The 22,256-nt window shown below is 37.7% G+C and overlaps 1 non-coding gene across 1 annotated transcript; it reads left to right on the top strand.

The window, feature by feature from the left end:
- Positions 1 to 2,569: 2,569 nt before the first annotated feature.
- LOC117313438 (small nucleolar RNA SNORA3/SNORA45 family) lies at positions 2,570 to 2,699 on the top strand. Its single transcript, XR_004527946.1, has one exon. It is a non-coding gene; the product is annotated as a small nucleolar RNA SNORA3/SNORA45 family (small nucleolar RNA).
- The last annotated feature ends 19,557 nt before the right edge of the window (positions 2,700 to 22,256 follow it).

Below are 22,256 nucleotides of genomic sequence, written 5' to 3'. Positions count from 1 at the left end.
TGACCAGTGTGAGATGGTATGTCATTGTAGTATAAACAATGGACTCTTAAACAATTACTGGATCAAAGAAGAAATCACAAGGGGATTTAGAAAATATTTGGAGGCAAGTGAAATAAAAACCACTATATGTCAAAACTTATGTCATACAGTGAAAGCAGTGCTACGAGAGAAGTTTATTGTGGTAAATACTTACACTAAAAAAAGAAGAAAGTTCTCAAATCAACAAACTAAACCCAAAATGAGTAGAAGAAAGAAAATCATGAAGGCTAGAGCAGAGATAAATGAAAGAAGAAAACAATAGAGAAAAAATCAACAAAAGCAAGAGTTGATTTTTTTTTGAAAATATCAAAAATTTGACAAGTGCTTAGCTAGACTAACTAAGAAAAAATGAAGAATCAAATGAAGTTAGAAAGGAAAGAGAGGACACTACAACTGATGTTACAGGAATAAAAAAGATTATGAGACTGCTATGAACAATCATCAACCAACAAGTTGGACAACCTAGAAGAAATAAATAAATCCCTAGAAACATACAACCTACCAAGACTGAAGCATGAAGAAATAATAAATCTGAACAGACCTGTAACTACGCTGAATACAAACAGTTCTTTAAAGCAGTAATCAAAAACTTCTCAACAAAGAGAAGCCCAGGACAAGATGGCTTAACTGGAGGATTCTACCAAAGATTTAAAGAAGAAATAATACGAATCCTTCTCAAATTGTTGCAAAGAATAAAAGAGGAGGGAACATTCCCTTTGAGTGTTCAATGAAGCCAACATTACCAGATACCAAAACCAGACAAAGACACAACAACAACAACAACAACAACAACAGAAACCACTACAGATCAATATCCCTGATGAACAGTAATACAAAAATCCTAAACACAATAGTAGCAAACCGAATTCAACAGCATATTAAAAGAATCATACATTATGATCATACATCATTTATATCTGGAAACAAGGATAGTTCAACATACAAAAATCAATCAGTGTAATGTACCACATTGATAAAAACTTGATTGTCTCAATCAGTGCAGAAAAAATATTTGACATAATTCAACACTATTTCATGATAAAAACATTAAACAAACTAGGAATAGAAGGAAACTACTTCAACATAATAAAAGCCATATTTGAAAAGCCCACAGCTAACATCATATTCAACATGGAAAGACTGAAAGCTTTTCTTCTAGAATCAGGAAAAAGGCAAAGATTCAACATAGTACAGGACATTCTAGCCAGAGCAATTAGATAAGAAAAAGAAATAAAAGGCATGAAAATTGGGAAAGAAGAAACAAAATTATCTCCATTTCCAGATGACATGATCTTATATATAGAAAATCCTAAAGATTCTACAAAAATACCTGTTAGAACTAATAAACAAATTCAGCAAAGTTGTAGTATACAAAAATCAACACTCAAAAACCAGTTGCAGGCTTCCCTGGTGCGCAGTGATTGAGGGTCCGCCTGCTGATGCTGGGGATGCAGGTTCATGCCCCGGTCTGGGAAGATCCTGCATGCCGCGGAGCGGCTAGGCTCATGAGCCACGGCCGCAGAGCCTGCACGTCTGGAGCTTGTGTTCCACAACGGGAGAGGCCACAACAGTGAGAGGCCCACGAACCCCTCCAAAAAAGAAAACAGTCCTATTTAGTATAGACTCAAAAAGGAATTAAATATTTTGGAACAAACTTAATCAAGGAGGTGAAAGACTTGTACACTAAAAAATACAAAACATTGTCAAAAAAAATTCAAAGAGGTTACAGATAAATGGAAAGGCATCGCATACTTGTGGACTGGAAGACTTAATATCAAAATGTTCATACTTCCCAATGCAATCTACAGACTCAATGCAATACTTATCAAAATTCCAATGGTATTTTTTTGTGGAGATAGGAAAAAATTTCTAAAATTCATATGGAATCTCAAGGGACCCTGAATAGCCAAAACGATCTTGCAAAAAAAAAAGTTGGAAGACTCAGACTTCCTGATTTCAAAATGATACTACAAAGCAGTAATAATTAAGGTGGTGTGGTACTGGCATAAAGATAGATATATAAGCCAATGGAACAGGACAGAGAGTATAGAAATAATCCCTTGCATATATGGCCAAATGATTTTTACCAAGGGTGCCAAGCCTAAACAGTAGGGAAAGAACACCAAGGGTGTTGTGGAAACTGGATGTCCACATACAACACAATGAAGTTGGACCCTTACCTTATACTGCATACAAAAATAAACTCAAAATTGATTAAAGACCTAAACTATTAAACTTCTAGAAGAAAACATAGTGGAAATTTTTAGGACTTTAGATTTGGCAATGATTTCTTTGATATGACACCAAAAGCACAAATAACAAAATAAACAGACAAATGGGACTATACCACGAACTTAAAAACTTATGCATGCCAAAGGAAACAATGCATGAAAAGATAGTCTAAAGAATGGGAGAAAATAATTGTAAATCACAAATCTGACAAAGGTTAATATCCACAATATATAAGGAATAGCTACAACTCAAAAAAAAAAAAAAAAAAAACAAACCCTGATTATAAAGCGGGCAAAGGATCGAGGCTAGAGCCACGCTTGGGTAGCAGCCATTGTCTTAGTGTGCTAGAGTCCTCAAAGAGTAGCTGCTGACCTTATTCACTGGCTGTGGCCCTCATGGCATAGTCAGTCACCAGGTTAGTGACATGCATCAGAGAAAAAAAATGGGCAAAGGAATCGAATAGATATTTCTCCAAAGAAGATATACAAATGTCCAATAAGCATATGAAAAGGTGCTCAACATCAGTGATCATTAGGGAAATGCAAATCAAAACCAAAATGAGACATCACTTCACACCTGTCAGAATGGCCACTATCAAAACAAGTGTTGGTGAGGATGCAGAGAGAAGTTGGAACTCTTGTGCACTGTTAGTGGGAATGTAAAATGGTGCAGTTATTGTGGAAAACAGTATGGAGGTTGCTCAAAAAATTAAAAATGGATTTACCATATGACCCACTGATCCTGTTTCTGGGTATAACCAGAAGGACTGAAATCAGGATCTCAAAGAGATATGTGCACTCTCATGTTCATTGCAGCATTATTCACAATAGCCAAGATGTGGAAACAATCTAAATGCGCACCAACAAATAAATGAATAATGTGATATATTCACGAAATGGAACATAATGGAAGTCTTAAGAAGAAAAGGAAATCCTGTCACATGCTACAACATGGATGAACCTCAAGGAAATTATGCTAAGTAAAATAAGCCAGTCACAAAAGGACACATAGTGTATGATTCCACGCATATGAAGTATCTAAAGTAATCAAAATCATAGAAACAGAAAGTACAAATGTGGTTAACCAAGGTGGGAGGAGAGGGAACCAGTATTTAGTGGGTGTAGAGTTCTGGTGTTGCAAGACAGAAGTTCTAGAGACCTGTTATACAACAGTGTGAATATACTTAATGCTACTGAACTGAACATTTAAAAATGGTTAAGGGTAAATTTAATGTTATGTGTTTTTTATGTGATGTATGTTCTTTCCCTTTCATAGCAAATAAACATCAATGTTGAGATCTAGAGCAGTTCATTTCTTTGCTTAACATGTTAAAATGAAATAGTCTCAGTTGCTCAGTAGCTGTTAGTGACTTGAATTCTTAATTTTCTTTCATAATAAGTCAACATTAGGAGGCATATTGTTAAAAAAGAAAACTGTTCTGTTAGTAAAGCAGCATGTGAATTGGCTTCAGGTAAAGTCTTGCTGCACACATAGCTGCTGTCTTAGTAGGAGTAATCCCAATGCCCTTTTCCATTCTACACCACAGCTCAAAAAATAACATATGAAAATTCTTCCTCTACAGCACGTTTTCAATGACAGCAAGAAGCAAAAAATCATCAAGTGCTTCAGCCTCTTAGAAATGCTGCACAGATGCCAAGAGCTTATCATACCCTACATATCAATCACTTCAACTTACTGTAAAGCAAAATGTGTTCCAGTATACACCTTTCAATTCACATTATATGCTATTGACATTGTGTTTGCACAACAGTATCATTTGACAAAGGAATTTTGCCAACAGTTCCATCTGATTTAGCACTAACCATATTTGTCGTTAACTTGTGGTTGGCTTTATAAACTTCTCATCAGTGGTTTGACATGTACCTTTTTTCATTATCAGGAGTTCAGTGCTGAATGATACCTTAGTAATTCTAATCTTTCCTTTGACTTCATTGATAAAATGCATCAAGTTTATACTGGAAGGCAATATTTTGTTCCTACTCTGGAAAAAAGCTGATTGCTTTAGCAGAGAGGTGACTGTGCTTTCTCTGACGATCATATAAAATCTTTAATGGCTTTAGTCCTCTGTGCTAGACAGGAGCTTTTTTTTTTTTTATAGGTGATAGAAATCCACCTCAAAGTAGCCTAAGGAGGGTGGGAAGGAACGTATTGACTCATAACTAAAAAGTACAGAAAAGGCAGAAAAATTGAGGAATGTTGCCTCCAGATGCTTAAAGAGCATTGTTAGGACTCTGTCTCTCCCTTACCATCTCTTGGCTCTGTGTTTCTCTGGCGGTTTCATTTTCAGGCAGGATGTTTACATGTGATAGCTGAAAAGTTGCATGATCCTTGTGACTTGGGATCCCAGAGGAACAGAACCCTCTTCTAGTGTCTATATATAGATAAAAAACATAGAGAAGACTCTGGTTGTCCTGTTTAGGTCACATGTCCATGTTGGACCCAATGACAGTGGCCCAGGGTACAAATGATTTTGATTATCAAGCCTAGACCATATGCCCACACTTATGGCCAGATTCTATTGCTAGAAGTGAAGGAAAGAATATAAACACAACATATTTTTCTTTTACTGCAGATGTATTTTTTTAACATCTTTATTGGAGTATAATTGCTTTACAGTGGTGTGTTAGTTTCTGTTGTATAATAAAGTGAACCAGCTATACATAAACATATATCCCCATATCTCCTCCCTCTTGCATCTCCCTCCCACCCTCCCTATCCCACCCCTCTAGGTGGTCACAAAGCACCGAGCTGATCTCCCTGTGCTATGCGGCTGCTTCCCACTAGCTATCTATTTTATGTTTGGTAGTGTATATATGTCCATGCCACTCTCTCACTTCCTCCCAGCTTCCCCTTTCCCCTTCCCCGTGTCCTCAAGTCCAGTCTCTACATCTGCGTCTTTATTCCTGTCCACTGCAGATGTATTTGAAGAAGTCTCATAAAAAATAATACAAATAAAAAATAATACCCAAGGGGCAAATAGATTACTGATTCTGTAAAATTTAATTATCAGAGATTTGTGGTTGTATTTTTTTGTACTTTCTTTTTTACTTAATTGCATAAATCACCACATTCACAGATATTTGGAAAGAAGCTCTTCACTTTATGTCTAAAATTATTTTGAGTTGAAGTATTTGTCACTAATTTTTCCACTACATTTAATTTCAGTAATCCACTCTTAAACCTTTGAGTTATTTATTTGTGTAGTGAGAATCTAAAGTTATATAATAGAAACCAATAAAATATAAATTTAACATAAACAAAAATACTCTGAAATGATATAAAAATATGTTTACGAATCCCAAACTGCACCATGTTAACTGAATATTAGTCAAAATTAAGTGACCAAACAGACCTTATGACTCATGCACCAACTTTGAGTAAGAGATTTTTATTAAGAATATGGAGAAATTTGGGGAAAATCATAATTTTGCCTGATAATTATATCAAGTCTTTCATGGCTTTAGTCCTCTCTATTAGACAAGACTTTTTTTTAAACGAGTGATAGAAATCAACCTCAAACTAGCCTAAGGAGGGGTAGGATAAAATGCATTTCATTTCAAATCTATGAAATATAAGTAAAGAAAATATCTAAGTGTTTTTCTTTGAGAACTACTCAAACACCTCCTGACCTCTTGCTAAACTACCACAAGCCACACTCTGAGAATTAGTGCTTTCTCCTATAAGGGTATTTTCAAAGTCACCTCCTCCAAGAGCTTGGGTACCACAACTATCTGTGAAGCTTATAAAGGACATTGATTGACAGACTTAATTCTGACTAACCAAATAAGGCTTTTCCTGGGTGATGCTCAGAAGTCTCTATTTTTAAATAGTCACTGTAACATACGCATCTTGGCATCTGGCAATGGGATTAATTTAGGAATCACACCCTAAAGTATTCTCTCTCCACTCTATTCCCTGAGGTCAAGCAACTTAACTTATCGATTTGCCCTGTCTGTATCCCTCCTCGGTTCTCATCTAAACCTATCACATGGCTGAGTCCTCACCACAGGATACTGTGGGAAGAAGCCCCCCAAAGAGGTAACTCATAATCCTTGTGGAAGTTTTATCAGCAGGTAGGACAAGGAAAAGCAGCTTTAGTGGGGCCTGATCACCAGGCAGTTTGTCTCCACCCTCACCTGCTCTGGATCCAATAAAACTAGTTGTCTATGCCTCCTCTTCTACTGCACTTCATGAAAAAAGGAATTCTGGTGCTCAAGGAAGGTCACTCCATTTCCTACATAAAAGTTACCGTAGGAATAGGGGAGGGGTGATGAAGGATGAAATAAAAATGCTCTGAAATATAGGTGGGTATATGTTTCTTGTCTCTTCTATTCATCTCTGTCTTCATTATCTGGGTCTCGGATATATTACACAATATGTCCTTCCTGCAAAGTACAACCTGGGCAGAGAAATAAGTCAGTGGCACTTTTCAAGGATTTGGCCAGCATATATTGAGATGCAAGCTGAGGGCTTCCTGGTGGCCAAGCAGGGAATGGTCAGTGCTGCTTCTATAGTCTTAAGCAATTCAGCTCTGACCCCCAAGCTGCAAATCTCACTAAGCCAAATGAGAGCTCTGTGATTGAAAAGATCTGCCCTACTCAGAAGGCTGTTTGGTATCAGGTCATTGTCACTAGGTTATACACTTAGGGAGGAGGTAGGTGGTATTCCATACTTTAAGCAGTTGGTGAAAGTATTCCTTCCACCTGCAAAGAGCACTTTCAATAAGGAGAATGGAAATAAATAAATAGGTTCTGCCTTTTTGCATATCTGCTGCTAGTTTAGGAATCAGCAAATTGATGGCTGCCAGCCAAACCCAGCCTGCAGCCTGTATTTATACAGCCTGGGGGACAGGGGCTAAGTATGGTGTTTGCCTTTTTAGGTTTGTAAAAATAAAACAAAGAAGAATATATGACCCACAAAACCTAAGATAGTTACCATCTGGCCCTTTACCGAAAAATTTGCTGACCTTTGGCTTAGAGTCCTTTGAGACTGGTGTACCTGGTAACTTCCTGGCTGGCCCTCCTCTTAATTGGACTCTCCCTGGATCTACCATGAAGACCAACGGAGAGTCATTTCTGACCTAGTTCACATACCTGTCCTCCATTTACCAAATCCCTCTGGTGTGCAAGTAAATGTTCAACAACCAGCAATCAGAACAAAAAAGCCCTGATTTGTAGCATCTGTCGGTTTCTGGGGTGTAAATACTCCCCTCCACGGCTGGTTTCAAGCTACCAGCATGATGTTACTGAGCACAGAATTGGGAAGAAAGGCACACATCAGATCTCACTAGATGGTAGGAGCTGACTCCAGCAACCACTGCCCAGTCCTGAGAGGTGTGAGGCATCTGGAGTACTGGAAAGAGAATCATTCCCTGGTTAAATATTCTTAAATTCAAATCAAGTCATCACTACTTAACTAGTTGGATGACCTTCAAAAATTCACTTAACCTCAACGAGCTTGTTTTTTCATGTGCAAATTTGAAATAATGCTACATTATTATCTCAGAGAGAAGGATTTGGGACGAGTGAGAATAGGTACAAGCAAACATACCACACAGCATTTGGGACACAGCTTCCCCACTTTTCCTCCACTGGCCCCATAGTAGGGTGGAGGTTTCCTCTTCCCTCCTCCATCTTCTCTACAGCTCACTCTGCTTAGGCCAGGACTGGATGGGAGTCCAGTGGATCCTCCTTCTGGGTCTGTTGTGGAGGTGTTTGGGCCCCAGGAAAAGTTTGAGGTCTGAGAGAGTTGGCTGGGGCCTTATGAGCGGGACAAGCACAAAACTTTGGGTGAGTTGTCCTGAGGATGTCCTTCAAAAGAGAAAATAGTCACTGGATTCCACTTTAAGGGCTGAGTTCCAGTCTTATTTTTCTCTGTATCTACCATGGCTGGCACAATTGAATGGAAATAGGAGACATTCAATATATAATTGCTGGATGAGTGAATGAATGCTGATTGTATCTGCCAACACATGAATGCAATCCTGATCAAATACTGATTAAGAGACTGGGCTGTGAACAGTCTGAATTTGAATACAGCTTTGTCCCTTACAAGCTCTGTATCTTTGGACAACTTACTTAACCTCTCTGGACTTCAGTTTCATCATCTATAAAACAGATAATAGTATCTACTTTCAAGAATTGATTTAAAGTATTTACTAAAATAAGTCTGGAACAATATAAGTGCTCAACAATGTAAGCTATTATTATCTTTCTCATCAAAGTCAATGTCAACAACTAACACTCATTGATACCCCCTATGCCTCATGCTCTTCTTTTAATCTATTAGTCGGTTCATCATTTCAAGGAAAGGAGGCCACAATACAATAGTACCACTCTAATATGTCAAGATGCCTAATTTTAATAGAACAGATTCATCGTAGCCAAATATTTCTATTCTTTTGGTCTCTCATGCTCATCCGATTTAAGAAGCAAAGGCTGTGATGAAATCAAAACAAGTCTGAATTATAGCAGCAAAAGATGTTAAATCCTGATGCCCACTCTTGCCTCTGAAATGTTCTCTGCCTCACAGACATGTCCGCTCTTATCTCGTCTATGTCACTATTCTTAATTCTTAGACTTTTTACCTTGGGTAAGATATAGGAGAGATAATGGTTAAGAAACAGAATGTTCTTCTGTAAATATTATGATATGGTCATTTTGATGCTTTGTGGAAGCAGTAGTATGGGGTAGCATTCGACTTTTAGCCTTTATTTCTCCCAGTAACTAATGTGAGAAATGAATCTTCTCCCAGGATGGCCAGCCTTCACCCCACACCTGGACATAGTCTCATTCCTGACCCGTAGTCCAAATATTTTACTAATGCCAACTTTATTGTGGCTGTTATTGCTGTTAAATCCTGCAATTAATCTTTGGTTTATAATTAAGTAACTGGATTTAGATTTTGGCTTAAATTTGTGGCTTTCTTGCTTTTGAGTTGGGCTGTACCTTGTGTAACAACTGGCACCATAAAATACCCAATGTCTTGAACCACTTTGGCTTAGGACAATTGCCTTGCTCCATTAGCAAAACAGTAGACAATATTCTGGGAAATGTGGCATAATTCTTCAAATTTTCATCCATAAAAATAGAAGAAATAATCCTTATTGATGTCACTAGTGGGAAAAAGTATAACAGAAATCAAAGGCCATTTCAAAACTAAGAAATGAATCAAGAGTCGGACATGGAATAAAGTAAGAGCAAGGTAACTCTCAGAGTTGGGACTTGCAGATAGGTTACAGGTGATGGATGAATTTGGTAGCAATTTTACTCACACATAAAAGCTTTTGAAAGAACCAAGCTAGTCTGCCTCTGTTTCTTTCTTTCTCTCTCCCTCTCCCTCACCCCTTTCCTCCCTCCCTCTCCCCTCTCTTTCTCTGTTTCTCTCTTTTCGTCTCTGTCTCTCTGACTCTCTCTCTCCTCCCTTTTGATGGACAGGGATATGTAAATGTCAAAATGTAGCCTAAAACCAACTTTTAAAAATTTTATCTACATTCTAAAAATGGTCCTGAGGTTATTTGTGTTTGCTTTTTGATTTACTTATATCCAATACATTTCCATCCCTGCAATGTCTAACTGACATTTCTTAACAGTTTTTTTCCTAGTCCCCTACACTCAATATCACACACTATTCTTTTTACGTTGGAAGGTAATTCTGAGTTCACCTCTCTCCTGTTTTTTTTTTGCAGGCTTCTAGCAGCCATGAATAAACTTTCACATGTAATACTTAACTCTTTTTATAAACAGAAATTGTACAATAAAAACTGAGGTCCCCTTCCATTTAGGGGTCCGAAAAGGAATTCAAGGGGCTCTCACTGGTCAAATATGGGGCAATGTGAACTCCAAAAAGAATGACTGCAATTGTTTGAAGCACATTGAATATATAAAAGTCTCCGAGTTTATGGGAGAGAGGGAGAGGGAGTGAGAGAGAGAAGAAATCTCATTTATCATCACTGGAGGTAGGAAGCACAGAAACACCTTACTCTAAATGTTGATAATTAAAGTTAAAGAATTCGCATTCATCTTGCTTTTCCTGTGTGAATTATATTCAGGGAAATCAAAGAGCTTGAACTGATGAAGGAAAGTTCTACTTAACAGAATTGTTCCAGGGAATAAATGTGGAAAGAATTAGAAAATCACCAGCTTTTAAGCTCCTAATGAATTTATTTAGATAATAATTATTAATAGATGCTAAAGTAATTACAGATATTCACAAAGTGCCCAAACATTGCCCCACAAATTACTTACTGGCTGTAAGAGGAAAGTGCATCTACACAATGGGGAAGTCAGCCTGCCACCACCCAAACCCACTCAGCATCACTATAAGCGGGACAGTAGGCAACTACATGCCTTCTGAACACTTCATGCAACATGAAGCGTTTTTGTCCAAAATGTTGAACCAGAATCTAATTGAGCCTTCAGATCTATTTCTAGTTTATAGGAAACCTAGAAGTGTAATGAAACAAATTAACTAACACCTTGGGGAAGCAATAAGAAAATTCAGAAGATGGGTTATTCTGCAGAACAACTGCCTCATTTTTCAACAAGTCAATGTCAAAAAAGCAAAGGAAGTTGTGAGATAACTGTTCTAGCCTAAAAGAGATTTAAGAAGTAGAATGGTGGTTGCCAGGGGTGGGGGGTGGAGCAACGTGAAGTTGTTCAGTGGGTATAAAGTTTCAGTTGCACCAGATGAATAAATTCCAGAGAACTTCTGTACAATATCATGCCTATAGTTAATCCTACAACGTGCAGTTAAAAAATTAAGAGAGTAGATCTCATGTTAACACACACACACACACACACACACACACCACAAACTAAACAAAAATAACCAATTTGCACAAGGAAACTTTTAGAGGTAATGAATATGTTTATTACATTGATTGTGGTGATGGCTTCATGAGTGTTACACATTTTGTTCCAGATAAATTTATAAAGTCTAGTCGAAACAACCCCCATTATACTCTGATCTAACTCACTCTGACTTGTTTTTTACAGACGACTTGTTTTTCTGCTTAGTTGCATATCCACACCTGGTATTTTTCTCTTTTAAGAACACTCCCCTTTACACTCCGTTCTTTGTAAGCATTCTTCATTCCAGAGAGAAGGTCACAGTTCGATAATCTTGAGAACCACAGAAGCCCATCACAAGACCAAGTCCTGACGGTCTCCAGATGATCTCTGGATGGAAGGAATGCAGGCCCTGCAGGTACTCTGATCCTAATCAACAACCCTGTTCCCTGAACCATTACTATAAGACTCCTCAAAACAGCCCCCTTCCCCAGGCTGGGACACACAGTTTTGAGTGCATTATCCTGCTGTGGCCCCCCTTTGCCTGGCAAAGAAATAAAGCTATTCCTTTCTGCTTCACCCAAAACTTTGTCTCCGAGATTCAATTTGGTGCTGGTGTACAGAGACCAGAATTCGGTCACAATATGTCCAAGCTCAAATTGTACACATTAAATATTTACAGTTTTTTTGTATACCAATTATACATCAATAAAACTGTTTAAAGAAAGAAAAATTTAAGAGTTATAAGATCCAATTATTAAAATGTATGATTATTTATTGAATCCTGGCTTGAACTTGTAAAAGATGTTTTGGGGACAATTGGGGAATTTTGAATATGAACAGGATACTTGATAGAACTAAGATAATACTGTAAATCTTGTTGGGAATGATAATGGCATTGATCTTAAGTAAGAAATGCCATGTTTTAAAAAGGAGAGGCATACACACACATTTGGAAATTAAGTTTCATTTGTCTGACATTTACTTTAAAATACTTTTGCCAAAACAAAACAAGTGGAAAACAAATGGGACAAAACTTAAATAGATGGAAAAAATATAGTAAAATTTAATCATTGTTAAAACCAGATGTTAGGTATCTGAGGATTAATTATATTAGTCCATTCTACCTATTTATATAGATGTTTGAAAATGTTCAATAAAAAGTGAAAAAGAATATGAGGGTCCATAATCCCTTTGTTACAAGGAAATGGATGAAGTCACATCCATCATTGCTTTTCTCATGGTGAGTTGAAATCCACAATAAAGGTAGTAAATCTGGCAGAATTTCCAATGAAATTGCTGTGATTATAGGTACGTATAGTCATTAGTGTAACTGAGACGTTCAGGCTTCATTTATCTGTGACAAAAATTACATGTCACAAATCCTATTTTTAAAAAATTTGAAATAAAGATATATATAAATATATAACACATATATACGTTAAAAGCAAGGCTAAGTACAATAGAATGGTATCACATGGAATACCACTCCCTCCAAAGAGTTAATTATTTCTGTTTTAGGTTGGCAGGTGGTATACCATACATTTAAGTTCATACTTCTTATTGATTATACTGACATTAGATGGAATTCATTGAGTTGTTATTGGGAAAGATGAGGAATCTAGATCACTTCCAGCTTCTTTCTTCCACTGTAAGATTTGTTCCTTATATTACTACTTTTAGTGCTTCTGTGGATTGTTTTTTTTATTACGTTAGATAGTACAGTCAAACCTCTATTTCATGTTAGATCACCTGTAGTCAGTATGTCTTCACTGCCAGCAGGTACGATAAATAATAATGCACCACTACTTCTTCCTTCCTTTCACCTCTTTCCCAACCCAACCAAAGAAATGGCATAAATAATACTTTTAATGAATAAATTAATAACAATTTTAGGAAACAAGGAAGAGAACCAATAGCAGATGGAAAAATTTTGAGCATTTTCTGAAAGTCAGAAAACAAGGTCACTCCTCAGGGGTATGGGAGGCAGCAGCTTAGTGCAGGAGAAGCTTGGGTGCCAAGGACCCTGGGGGGTGGGGGAGCTGTCTGGTTGTGCCTTTGTTCTTCTCCACATTGCTTCGGGTGGACTCTTGCCCATTCTGTCATCACTACAGGTCCCTGGTATGAGTCAGGGGTGGCAGTGCCCGTCAGAACCACTGGATCCACTTGGTCAGGGAAAGTGTTTAGAAGAGTTACACACAGTTTCTGCCTCCCCAGACCTGGTGGAGGGCCAGCAGAGTGAGTGCATCCAGCCTCATGTGACCACCTGACCCAGGGCTCAGCCTGCTTCTGGTGGCTGTGGCTGCTGGGGGTCTCGGGCCACAGCGTGCATGTCACGTGTCTCCTCTCAAGCAGTTTCCTGACCTTGTTCCTCAGCTGAGAACCTCTCGAGACAAGTAGTCTGTGGTCCCAGCCCTCTCTGATGCCATCCCCCCCACACCAGGTCCTTCTGGAAGCCCCATACTTCTCATTGGTACCTGAGTGGCTCTCCCCTAATGAAGGTGACACACTGGAGACAGCCTGGCTGTGACAGCTATGAGTGAGCCTGTGCCCCGTGTCTGACCCCCCATGGCTTTGCACTGTTCCTGACAAAGGAGGAAGCCTGCAAGGTCAAGTGGCTACCCAGGATGCCCAGGGTGAGTTCAGGCCATGGGGGGTCTGGGGAGTTGACTGCATACCTACCACTTATGAAAGATTTTTAGTATTGATATTATTTCTCTTCCCATAATCACCCCTGAGGGAGGTAGTAAGATCATCCCATTTTACTGATGAGAAAACTGACACAGAAGGAGGTTAAATAATCTGCCCCAAATCACAGCAATGATCAGTAGCTTGGACCAGATTTGAGAGGTCTGACTTTAGAGTGTTTTCCTTTAACGACTGTATTTCCTGCCCATGAATAGAATTAGGATAGAGGATTAAGTAGAAAAGAGAAAGGCATGCCAAAAGAAAAAGGAAATAGAGGGTACAAAATAATGGTATCCCAGAAATGCGAGCAGCATAGAGGAAAAGTTTGACTAGAAGGAGAGTATTAAAAAGAGGAGGAGATAGGAAGGAAGTGGAAAGAAAGTCTGCAGTTTCAACCCTTGTTTATATATTGTACCTGGAAGATCCCTGTTCTTGCATTTATCAGCAAAACTTCTATTTAAGCTTAATTTTCCTACATAGTTTAAGGAGTTCTGTTTATGAGACAACACATCATTCCCTAACCTTTACAGAAAATTTGCAATTTATTTAAGAATTGCGAGGAGGAAAGGAAGGAAAGAAGGAAGTGAAAAGAAGAAAGGAAGGGAGGGAGAGAAAAAAAGGAAGGAAAGCATGGAAGGAAGGGGAGAGGGAGGGAAGAATTACTAATTTTTGAAATCCCAAAGTGTGGAAAGCATAGAGTTGGAAAAGTGTTACCAAAAACACAGTAATAAATGATCCATTTGGTCAGGAAGAGGGAGAACAATTCAAGGTTACATCATATGGCAAGATTTCCTGAGGGCTTCAGAAGGAAAGAGTCTCACAATGGATTTTGTACGCAGTTATTAATTCCCCTGGGCATGTACCAGCTATATCCCCAAATCTGAGTTATCTTCATAAGGTGATTTACTTTGGCCTGCCCAGAGAGATTGTTATGAAACTGGATTAAAACATCTAATATAGTGAGTAAGCAAACATTTCCTAGCTTTACAAAGTCTTTGGGGGGCAAGGAAGGGGTCACAAAAATGATCCAGGCAACTAGTACAAACATCAGTATGGAAGATAATGTATGTTTCCTTCCAGTGTACAATACATGGTATGAATCTTATTATAGGTAAATATGAAAGAAATTTCATGAACAATTACAAGTAACATGACACCCCTTGGTGCTGACACTGCCCCTTTCCATTAGATCTCTTGTGCTCAGAACCCTCTCCTGACTGATTCCAAGTTCTTCCCAGTTCTTCCCAGCTGTCATCTCTTTGTAGCTCTGAATTTATCAACAATGCTTTCTATAGAAGGGGAAAATGAGAAACGAAGAAACTTCCTAAATTTCCTCTAGAAAAATAAAATGTCAAACTGGTTGGAGACAACATACACAATCCTAAGGATGAGAGACCATTATTATCTCCATTTGACAGATGAGGAACCGAAAATTCAAATAGGATAAATAAAATAGTCAAGGTCACATGAAGGGTAAATCAGTAACCTGAGATTTAATCCCAGCTCTGTACAATTCCTAACTCAGATCTTAACCACAACACTGTTCTGTTTCTCATGCCATTATGACAGCCCACTTCCCAGTTACACTCTCAACCTTGAGTCAACTGCAGAGTGGAAGTCTCTTTCCCCTTATCCCACCAGAGTGTGTGACACCATAGAGCTTCAACATGTTGACATTGAAAATATTCCATTCACTTCTGCTTGTAATGTTATAGCCAACAGTTAGGGTCTATCTTTGCATTCTTTTTCCACCATCTTTTTCCTACCACTCGGCCAGTCTTTTGCCATACACAGGCCTTTGAAGTCCAAATGTTACCTGGCTACACCAAATGAAGAGACTTGCATACCCTGTTACCATAGTTAAGTACCTCTGAACTTTCTACTAGCCAAGCAGGAACTTCATAATCCTCCATTGCACTACTTCTGAACAAAAAGTCTTCCCATCTGTTTCTGAACATCCTCAAATGGGTGCCTCGTGTGTGCCTATGAACCATCTGCTGGTCTTTTCTGTGTTTGCCTCTTCCACCCCTCTCTGTTTTGGTTCATGCCTGCGGACAAGCAATGCTTGCAAAGCTACTTGAAGGAGCATCATTGGGACTTCCATGGCTTTATTTTACACTCTGGGTAATGTTGCCTTCAGAAACTGTCTCCTCCTAATGCTAATAAAGCTAGTGATCCTTGGCTTGCCGCAGTTGTGCTAGATTTCAGGTTACAGGTCAGGAGAATACCCTAAAACTCTATGCTACACTTTTGCACTGGGGTCCTGTAGCAGCATTGTTTGTGCCATAGCTCACAAAAGTATTTTGTCCACACGACAACATCTGAGGTCTAGCTCAGCCAGGCAAAATTCCTTGCTGCATGTTATTAAATCATGCAATCATAGGACTCAGAGTTAAAGGGGATGGTGAAGAGCTTCTGTGTTAACCTCGTACGTGGTGCCAAATTCCCATTTAAATCAGTGGTTTTCAAACTTTAATGTGTATCAGAATCACCTGGAAAGCTTGTTAAGTCACAAGTGTTTCTTGCAGTGTGTACCGACAACAAATTTTCTTAGCTTATTTTACCTGAAAATGCTTTATTTTACCTTCGTTCCTGAAGGATATCTTTTGCCTGGTATAGAATTCTGTGTTGACAGTTGTTATTCATAAGCATTTCAAAGATGTTGTTCCTCTGTTTACTGGCCTCTGTTATATACAATAAGAAGTCAGCTATCATTTGAGTCATTATTCACTTTTTATGTATTGTGTCAGTTTCCTCTGTCTACTTTGAAGATGTTCTCTTTATCTTAATTTTCAGCAGTTTATCTCTAATGTGCTTAGGAGTGGTTTTCTTCAAATCTATCCTGCCTGGGGCTCTATGAAGTTCTTGAATCTGTAAGTTTATTTCTTTTTCTAAGCTTTGGACATTTTGGGTCGGGATTTCTTTACCCCCCCCCCCTTATTTTCTTTATTCACTCTCTCCTTTCCTTACGGGACTTGTTAAAATAAAAAGCAAATGGAGACCAGCCTTGAAAATTCCCTGAGCAGACAAAACTACTTTAGTCATACAAGCAAAGTTTAATTTAGCTTACTTTACAAGAATAACTTGACCTAGGTCATTTCTTGTTTATGACTCTGGAAATCATAAGCAAAACTTAAACTGTTGATATGAGGTAACTACTGACCAATTCCCTATCATTTAAGAAAATTCTAATGTTATAATTAATCACTGTGAAGAATAAACAGTCACTGTCTCCTTACCCTGGAACCTCATTCCATGTTTGATTTGAATGCTCCAGGTTCACAAACTGTCTTTTTGCTGTGTACATAATAAACTTTTACTAATTACTACTTTGGTGATTCATTGGTTTTACCTTGGCTGTTTCTGAACTTTTGACAGATTCCAACTGCATCTATGTTAAACTTTATAATACTGTCCCTGAGTCTTGGTTCACCTAAATTTTTTTTTAATGTACTGGATAACTATTGATTTATCTTTAAGTTCACTGACTTTCCTCTATAAGCGTCATCCTGCTTTTGAGTACATCAGTGACTTTTTAAACAAATCTTAGTTCTAAAATTTACATTTAAAAATTAGTGTCTATTTCTCTGCTAGTATTTCCTATGTTTTTATGTATTGCAAGAATTTTTTCTTCATGTCGTTGAGAATAGTTTAAAATCTGCTCATTCCAACATCTGAGTCATCTTAGGGTTAGTCTCCACTGAATTTTTTTTCCTCCTGAAAATGAGTCACATTTTCCTGTTCTTTCATTAATAGAAATGTCCGGGATTGAATTCTAGATATTGTAAATATTATGTTGTAAAGACTATGGATTCTGTTATATTCCTCTGATAAGTATTGCTTATTTATTCTTATTGTTTTAGCACTCAGTTGACTTGGCTGGACTCACACTGCAAACCTGTTCCTTGGGAAGCAGTTCAAATCTCAGTTCAGTTCTTTATCCTTTGCTAAGCAGCTTGGAATCTACCTTGCACATGCATGGTCTGGGGACAGCCAGAGATTTGTTTAAAGACTGTACACAGCATTTGGGGATATCTCCCTCTATCTCTCTCATTTCTAGGGTTCTCCTCTTACTTTCCAGTTTCTTTCTATTGGCTATCTTTTCTGGCTCTTCAAGTCAGAAAAGTGGAAGATTTGCTTTAGGGGTTTTAGATGCCCTGTATAGTACAGTCTAAAATTTTCCTTAGGCTCAAAGCTGTGAAGACAAGAAACACACCAGTACTGTTCTTGTTTTTCAAATATCAACCCCTTTCCAGAATCTGCCTACTTTTAGTTTCTCTTCCTTCCACGCTAGATTTTATAATAGTTATTTGTGTGAAAATCTGCTCATTATAAGCTTACTTAGCCATACTAGAACTAGAACCTCCTCTAGTGATTTGAAAGGTATGCATTCTATTTCTCATTTTAATAGTAACACTAAAAATGTTAATAAACCTTGAATTTTTATTTAGGCATTAATATCTAGAGTTAATCAGTATCTGTGGCTTGCCAAAACCAGAACAAACACCAAGAACCTTAGCAGGGCTTGTTTCTATCTTCTTTCCTTCACCATCATCTATATTGAGATCACCTGGGATTCTCAATATAGATTATTAACCTTTTACATTTAGGCTTCTTTAGTTTCTTTGCTTGCCCTTGCTTCTTATGACCTGTGTCTTCTCTGAATTCATTTATTTCTCCTTTTGGAGTATATCCTCTAATAATTCTTTCAGAGTATGAAGTTGGTAACCTTTTTGATTTAGTTTAATTTTTTAATTAAACTTATATAGGTACATAGATTAATGGCATTTGTCTGACAAAGCTTGTAATGCATAAGAGCAATCCCCTACATCCTTACTACTTAAGTTCTGCTTTCTAGACTTATTATCTATTTTTGATATATTCATTAGCTTATTATATGGGGAGATAAGTGTTCATTTCTCTTACCCTACTGCCCTCCCATACACACACACACACACACACACACACACACACACACCTTTCCCCTTCTCTTCCTCTCAGAAGACTATGATTTTGATTAATTACTCAGGATTTCATATTACTGGGTGTATTAGTTTCCTATTACTGCTGTAACAGATTACCAGAAACTAGTGGCGTAAACGAACACAAATTTATTACCTTACATCCTGTAGGTCAGAAGTAAAATACCAGTCTCACTGGAGTAAAGGGAAGATGTTAGCAGGGCTGGTTCCTTCTGGAAGCTCCCTGTGTTTTCCAGCTTCTAGAGACCACCTGCATTCCTTAGCTCATGGTCCCTTCCTTCATTTTCCAGACCAGCAGTGCAACATCTTTAAATCTCTCTGACTCTTTGACCTTTGCTTTAGTTGCCCATCATTTTCTCTCATGCCAATCCTCCTGCCTCCCTCTTATAAGGATCCTTTTGATTACTTTGGGCTCACTTGGAAAATCTCCCATTTTAAGATCCTTAACTTAACCACATCTATAAGTCCCTTTACAGTGTAAGTTAATATATTCACAGGTTCCAGGGATTAAGATGTGGCCATCTGGGGCAGGGGCTTGGCATAATTTTGCCTACCATACTAGGATTATATAAATCTTTCTATAAATGAATCACGTGGTATACTATGATTAAATTTTCATTATGTATATAATTTATTTTGATAATTATCTTTTGTTGTTTGCTTAATTTTCTATGTACTTACACATTTTTTTCCTATACTCTATGTTAGAATAATAAACTCTCTTTAATATGTCAAACACTTTGGGTAAACTACTAGTTCCTGTGATGGTTAATTTTGTGTCAGCTTGACTAGGCCACAGTACCCAGGTATTTGGTCAAACATTATTCTAGATGTTTTTTGTAATATTTTTAACATGAAATTAACGTTAAATCCGTAGACTCTGATTAAAGCAGATTACCCTTCATAATATGGGTGGGCCTCATCCAATTATTTGAAGGCCTTAATAGAAAAAGACTGACCTTTCCTCAAGAAGTGGGAATTTTCCAGCAGACTACCTTTGTCCTCAAACTGCAACTCTTCCCTGGGTCTCCAGCTTGACAGCCTACCCTGCAGATTTTGGATGTTCCAAGCCTGCACAATCTTGTGAGCCAATAAATCTCTCTCTCTCTCCCTCTGGCTATATACACATCCTCTTGGTTCTGTTTCTCTGGAAAATCCTGACTAATACAGATTTTTGTATTGACAGTGGTTCTAGAGGAACAGAATCTTAAGGATGAGTTTTCTGAATTGGTTCTGGGGTATCTGGAATAGGTTCTCTGATCTGATTAGATTTAAAGACACTAATGACTCTATTTCCAGTAATAAAGAATGATGTCTTTGTAAGAGGAGACTAGGACACAGGTTGGTATAGAGGTAAAACTATTTGAAGAGTCATAGAGAAGACGGCCATCTACAAGCCAAGCAGAGAGGCCTTAGGGGAAACCAACTTTGCCAACATTTTGACCTTGGACATCTAGCCTCCAGAATTTTGAGAAATAAATTTCTACTGTTTATGCCACCCATCAATTATGTCTTTACAGCAATTCTGTAATATTATTTCTTCATTCCTAATTTTTTAGCCTGTTCTTATTTAATTGATATAATATTCTGTCCTGTTCCTCTGAGAATATTACTTTGATTTAAAAAAAAATGTCCGGTTCCTTTAATTATCTTATTGAGTGTCCTGTTTGTTGAGTTTGGTGCTGTTTTATGTAGTGAATTTCCAGAATGTTAGGTGCTTCTTGCTGCGTACTCATCTTGTATGAGAGTTTCCCTATTCTAATTTCAGTGGCTGCTAATTTTGGGGGTGAACAATGCTGCCTTAAGCGATTGTGGTACTGAAACAGTAGGCTATATTTCAAGGAGGTAAAAATATTTATTTGGGGAACATGGGTTTCCTGCTTCTTCCTGGGTGCTGCAAGTAGCCTAATATGTTGTCCTTCCTCTCTTGCCCAGGTACCCATATTCATAGTTTTAGCCCAGAGGCTAATGTCCTGTTGGCTGTTCCTTGGTATAAATGGACATGGGATGTCATTGTCCTATGGTGTCAACTCATCTGGACATTCAAAATATATTTCTTTAATCATCTAGGTGTTTCGCCAGGGATCCTCCCTGACCCCTGTGTCTACACCTTCAACTTGAAGTATTGATACTTCCAAAGTCATTGCCACCTTTCCTAAGAGTCCTCTTATATGTTTTGGACAATGATTTCTTCTGTTGATCCAACCCCATGTGTATATTCTAGTTTTCATGGCTTCCTCATGATCACTGGTATACGTTTCTGTTTTATAGTGTGTTTATGAATTTATTCCTTTAAACAATATCTTTTATGCCATTTTTAAGGATTTAGGTCAGGAAGTGGAGACGGGAGTTTGTGGTCAATCCATTCTCCAATTTTTTATCTTTTACTATGCTCTGGAATAGTTTAAGTAGCACCAGAATTATTTGTTATTTTAAGTCTTGATAGAACGTATCTTAAAGAAACCCCCTGAACCTGAATTAGTGGCAGAGTTTTGACTACCTATAATAATTCTTATCTTGGTCAATTTTGATCATTTGTATTTTTTTTTAAAAACCCATCTTTTCACATAGATCTTTTAATCTGATACAAATTTGACATAGTAAATTCTTATTATAACTTTAAAACTCCCCTATGTATCTACAGATATGTCTTCCAAATACTGCTTACTTGTGTAATGAGCAACTTTTAGGGCAAAGCTAATTCATCTTGTTTCCTCCACAGTGTACGAGCACAGGGCTTTATATATTTGTTTAGTTTTCTTTTTAATCCCTTTCAAAATGTTCATTGTACTGGCATTGGTCATGGTTCAGGAGACCAAGACTTTGGCCAATGCCAGGTGTGTGGCTAATAATTCACTTTCCTATACACTGCTCGTCTTTAAAGTTATGGCTGTCAGTAGGAAGTAATGAAAGTTGTTAGCATAATCTTCCATTTGCTTCATTTCACAATTACATCATCTTTCGAATAGGTTATTTGTACCCTCATAGGGTTGCTAAGACTCTTCAGCTTCTCTTGGATACACGCTCCAGGAAAAATAAGCACATGTCCCTGTGTGATTCAATGGTCGCTTCTCTGAAGTGTAGCAGGGAGTTTTGCATGTCTCATCCTCCTGTGGTGTTTGGGAAGTTTTTTCTTTTCTTGGCATTTCTAAAAGCATAGTATAGTTTTTCTTTTTTTTTTTTTAGCATATTCAGAATAATCTTCTACAAAAGAGCCTCAATTCTATATTTATAAGAATATAAAGGTTTCTCTTTTTTTACCTCTGCTGTTTGGGATCTTTCCAAATCCACTTCTTATGAGTTGTTTCCTTCTATCACTGTATTTTTACAAAAAGATTTCTTATATCTTATGTGAGAATTTTTCTTCCTCACTGATAAGCCAGGTTTGTAGTCCAAATCTATGAGTTTCTAGCTTTGTGAATGTAGGCAAATCCACTTAATTTCTGTGACCACAGTTTCCTCCTTAGAAAAATGGAGGAGTTAAAATTATTTCCATCTCGTAGGA

This window comes from Tursiops truncatus, chromosome 8 (assembly GCF_011762595.2).
Source record: "Tursiops truncatus isolate mTurTru1 chromosome 8, mTurTru1.mat.Y, whole genome shotgun sequence".
NCBI lineage: Eukaryota > Metazoa > Chordata > Mammalia > Artiodactyla > Delphinidae > Tursiops > Tursiops truncatus.
Note: the sequence above shows the minus strand (reverse complement) of the source record. Positions and strands in the feature narration are given on the sequence as shown.